The sequence below is a fragment of the Kogia breviceps genome, chromosome 3 (genome assembly GCF_026419965.1).
Source record: "Kogia breviceps isolate mKogBre1 chromosome 3, mKogBre1 haplotype 1, whole genome shotgun sequence".
Taxonomy (NCBI): domain Eukaryota; kingdom Metazoa; phylum Chordata; class Mammalia; order Artiodactyla; family Physeteridae; genus Kogia; species Kogia breviceps.
The window spans coordinates 112,596,850-112,602,050 of NC_081312.1; the positions used below are offsets into that span (position 1 = coordinate 112,596,850).

General features: G+C 40.5%; 1 protein-coding gene across 3 annotated transcripts in view; it reads right to left on the reverse strand.

Annotated features, from left to right (window-relative positions):
* Window positions 1-4,929, reverse strand: part of ASB7 (ankyrin repeat and SOCS box containing 7) — a 48,822-nt gene extending 43,893 nt beyond the window's left edge. For 2 of the 3 annotated variants that reach the window (XM_067029490.1, XM_067029489.1), the window contains exons 1-2: window positions 4,394-4,907; window positions 4,129-4,223 (exon numbers count right to left, since the gene is read on the reverse strand). The gene's annotated coding sequence lies outside the window, so the exon portion shown is untranslated. Of the gene's footprint in view, window positions 1-4,128; window positions 4,224-4,393 lie in introns of all 3 variants that reach the window. The other variant, XM_059059589.2, reaches the window with a different exon arrangement.
* Window positions 4,930-5,201: the final 272 nt, after the last annotated feature.

Here is a 5,201-nt window from a genome sequence, read left to right on the forward strand (position 1 = left end):
TGCCGGGCATACTACTAGGCTTTGGCCACTGGTATTATCCCTGGGTAGAACTTTAATAGAGAGTTCTGCATACTCCAAATGAATCAAACACTCCTAGAATGGTTAAGATCCTTTTTCTCTTTTCTGACAATACCAAGCTCTATAAATAATAACCATAGGTTTAAACGAAAAAAGCACTTCAGTCTTTATAGGAAAAAACACATAGACACACATAACATGCACACATGACCCCTGTCAACTGTATACCTTAAATTATGAAGGCCAATGACTTATTACCAAAATATCCTAATAGTTCAAAGCATCAGACGAGTTAATTTCATTCTGGTGTAATTTTATGAGAGTTTGTACTTACTAGAGTAGAACCATCCATGTATGTATAAGTACAGGGAAAAAAGTCTACTGAACTTAGTAAATATAATATCCAGTGGTACAGTTACCTATTAAAAACTACAAAGGAAGCCCAGAGATGATAATGGAAAAGAGTCTATTCCCCCTCAAAAAGTGCAAGTTTGAAAGTCTGATAGCTCATGGTAGTGACCTATAAAATAAAAAAATATGGCAAAGGAGGCAATTTTCTAAATAAACATATGTACAATGTAAGTTGACTCAGAATGACTAAAACTCTGAGGGTGCAATCTTTAGAAATCCCATTCTAGGTTTCACAGTCAGAAAAAGAAAAAAAAACATACTAACAAGGAAGACTTCAGAATTATATATCAAAATGAGCTGCTTCCCAATGTATATCACTTTTATATAAGATTTTACTGCCCAATGTTAATGGTGTATTTAAATTTTACGAATTCATCTTTTCTACTCTACACTTTTCTTACAAAAGAAAACAATCTAGGCATCCGAGCTTTTATATTGCTGACCATATTAGAAACTATAAATTTAGGAATTAAAATGTTGCCATCTAATTTCTATATAGGTGCCAAGTGAACCTCATTAAGTTAAAACCAAAGCTTCTTGCTTCATATCATTAAAAGAAATCTATATTCACAGAATAAAGAATAAAATAGCTATAAAACAAAATATATTTAAGATCTAAAATTATATAACTTCCACCAAATTTGCCCACATGTCCCCAGTTTCCTTTGGCATAAATGATTAGTCATTAATGGCTTTTTACATATTATTTTCACTAAAAGGCCACACATTTTTTTGATTAAGTGACACACATTAGAACTGTGCTTTCAGATTTCACACAAACTAGAAACAAGATAACAGCTTGCTACTCAAAAAAGAAATAAGCATTTTTTTGCAGAGTAAACAGAGATACAGGCTGGAAAGGAAATAAAATCAGCAACTCCAAGGATACTGGCTCTGAGGAGAGAAAAAAAACAAAAAAACCAACAGTTCACAAGTCCTAAGAAGGAAGATGGATGCAGAAACACTACAATGCCCAAAGTGTGCAACATGGGTGAGATGGATGTTAACGAGGTCTACACCTATAACTAAGAGCCTGGAACCCAAAATGAAGTAGAAGTGTTATTTTAGTATCACTCAACAAAGCACCATAGTGTTTATGTTCCAAAACAAGTGAGGGTATTCCTATGTCCTTCAAATTACTGGGGCTCCATATAACATAAGGATTTATTATCATGCAAGACTTATCTATAAGTCTCCTAAGTTCTAACAGAAAGACCAACAAATTTCATGAAACGTGGACAAGGCAATAGAGGAAATTTCGTAATTCAGTTACCCAGACCCAATTCAAAGCATAAATCACAAGTATTATAAATGATGAAGTCTTGTCAATCTTATCTCATTAACCCATGTCTGGCATTACCACCTTAGCAACCTCACGTCAGTACTTTAGTTTGTAAGAAATGAGACAAGCATTCCACATAGGGCATGCCTTCTGTTGAGAATGAAATGAAAGACTGAAAGTCAGGTATTAGATATGCTTATAGAAACTACCTGACTTTAGACTTTTTAGGGACAGTATGTACTTCTGTGTTATCAAATAAAGAGATATTGTACATGTCATAACTGTGAATGGCATCACTTTAGGTTCGAAGAAAATAAGTACTGGCCATAGCATACTCAAAATGCAACACTTCAATAAAACTCAGTGATTCTTCCTATGTGATCACAAATCTTACTTGGTTACCAAAAAAACTGCGTGTTTTTACATTTTTTTTCCTTTCAAAACCATGTGACTGACAACAGAATTAACACAAAGTTAACTACCAGATTGAAAAAGATAAACTACCTAACTGGCCATGTTGGTAACGAAGTACTAAATTAAATATTTTACATGACTGGCATGATCTAGATCAAATACTCTCAATCATGCTAATATTAGGAACAGATGCTGACAATTTATATATATATATATTCTGTAATCTTAGAAAAATCATTAAAAGCTGAGAGGATCAATGAAACATTATTTAAGCAATGAGAATGAACTGACTGGAAACCAGAGGAAAGCAGTGTCCTCTCTTTACCTTACATACTTGACTCAGCACAGGTGATAATATCCCTCAGAAATGAAAACATGCTAGAGTTCAATCTAAAGCAGAAATATATTTAACTGAGAAGACCTGAATAAAAAATACATAACTCATTTTTACCTTAAAAACATATTTCAAGTATTTTAGCATTTTTTAAAAAGTTCTAAAGGAATCATTAGGCATTTCTCTAGTGATTCACATATTTAAATAATGAAAACCACATTCTACCCAGCTTTTACTGAAATGAAGTGGACCCAACATATACATACAAAGGGTGCCCTAAATGTTCACTGTGTAACAGTCATTGGTAGATACTGATTTTAAATCCCATTCAGTAGCATACGCTGTCATTTTGGTGTCCAGTTCCAGGTCTCAAGAATATGCAAACCCTCAGAGCCCCTTAAAAGTCTCTTTAGCTGTACCTTGACAATTAGAAGAATCAGGAAAGACATTAATTTCCTTTTTTGGAAGGCAGAAAGTCCAGTAGAACAGAGTAAGTCAAAGATTTCCTAACAACTTCTGCTATTTTAAGTACTTCTTTGTACCTAAAATTCCCTAAACAATCTGAGATATTAAAATAACTCTGAGATTAACAAGTCACTTTATACTCCTGCTATTGGATGTTAGAGAAGCTATTCATTTGGCTAATTTCTCAATTAACTCTCACATAATTTCCCTGTTCACAACCCCTCTTTAGGACTTACATGAACGTCCTAAACCTACCTTTAGTGCATTTTCAGAGGCAGCAACGAAATACAGCAGCAGAAATGTGATCACATGAATTAGATGCTTAAATTTCAATTTAACAAACTCTCTGTAAGGATTTTGAAATGAGAAATCTTATGAAGAGTGCCAAAATAAAACCGTAGATTCTAAACATACCAAAACATTCTTTTGTTTTAAAATTCCTGACTGTCAAATGATTAACAAGATATTGTGTAATGTTTTATAAGTATTAGAAAATGAGGTATAACAAATACGATGTATCTTTTTATAAGAGTTTCAGAGCCCATCCACATCTGTCACAGAGAAACATACAAAAGCCCAAAGAGTTAATTATACATAAGTGCTTCGGGAGGGAGTATCGCTTTCATACCATTCATACTACTAAGGTACACAGATTCACTTTTTACTAGAGAAAAAGAAGTCACATTATTTTCTGAAACTCACAAATTTCAAGTTATTACTGTACCATCCTCTACCAAACCCCTGTCAGTTAGGTAACTCAAAAGACTTTCTGATGGAGGTAGAGGAAAGATGATAGGAAAGAATAAGGAAAAACAGAAAATTGTGGTTTAACTGAAAAGCAGAATCATTCGGAATTAACAAGCCATTAACAAGGAACTGAGGAATTCCTATGAGAGTAAGAGGGGCAGGGGGAGCTACAAAAAGGTCTCAAAGTCTCTGAGCTGGGCAAATGGTACAGTGCACCAAAAGGTAATGCAAAACACGGAAACACACTGTACAGAGAGAAAGGGGAAAAACATGTTCCTGGGAAAAAGAAGTTATTAAAATGTTAAGGATTGGGGCACGGGCAGTGTTTTTGTTTTTGCTGGGAAACCGGGAGCCAGGAAAGGGTTGCATTCCCAGGTAACCATCCTGAAAATAAAGCACTGCTTAATGAGTAGGGGCCAGGAATAAACAGTGGGGGAGGGGAGGGCTGGCTTATTACCTTTATGGAAGATGCTGGTCAGAGGTTCTCTACTGCTTCTCTGGTGGGTGGGCAGCCCCGTTCCTGCTCTCTCGACTCCCCTAGCCAGCTCAAACCTGGAAAGCAGAAACCTGTGAGTGGTGCAGTACCCCGGGGGCGAGGAGGAGGGGGCTCTGAGGAAGGGGGAGCAGAGGAAGAGACTGGTAAAAGGCAAATAGGAAGAAGCAGTGATTCTCCTCCCTCCCAGGCCAGCCCCCTTCCCCTCAGGGGAGGTAATTGACTTTACCTGTCTCCTCAGCTGCTGCTTTTCTTCTTTCTTTCAGCCTCCTCCACACTCACCAACTTCTCCATTGAAGAAACAGCCCAGGCAGGGCCGGACACGGGTGTTCTTGATCCTCCTCGATGCCTCACGGCCCCAGCCCGGCGAGCATCCAGACTGCCGAGCCGAAAGGAGGCGGCGGTCCTGGCCGCCGGGCAGCCTCGGGGCAGGGGTGCAGGGAGGAAGTCCCGGCTCGGGTGGGGGGGCAGTCCCCGTCTAAGGGCTCGGAGCAGGGGGCTGCCGCGCTCCGGGCCGGAGGCTCCCAGCTACGAGGGGACACGGGAGGTCTCGGGGCAGCGAGTTCCCAGGTCATTCAGGGTCCGAAGTGCCAGACGCGGGGGCTCCAGGCAGGGGGCTTTCGGGATGCACTTTGCACTGAGCCACCCCCGCCCCCTCCCTCCAGCACTTTGGGGTCACTGGGATGGGACCAAGCCTTCAGCAGCCAATCAGCGGCCGCACTGGAGCCTGAGCCCGGAGCCGTAAACCAGGTCCGGGGTGGGTGGGGGTGGGGGAGTGGAGGCAACTTGGTTGGTTGCTTGCTTCCTTCCCTCCTCCTTACCCCAGCAGCACCCACCCCTTGCCTGCCGTAAAGCCGCCTGTGCATTCGCGACAGTTAGAAGAGGCGTGCCGATCGAGGTTAGTACTCGTCTCCGATTGGCCTCACTCACTTCCCCCTCCCCGTGGCTTCCGCTGCTCCGCCCCTGGCGGAGTGACTCGAAGCGGTTGCTAAGAAACGCTGTAGGCCGAACAGGCCCTCTGCGCATGCGGAAGAGGA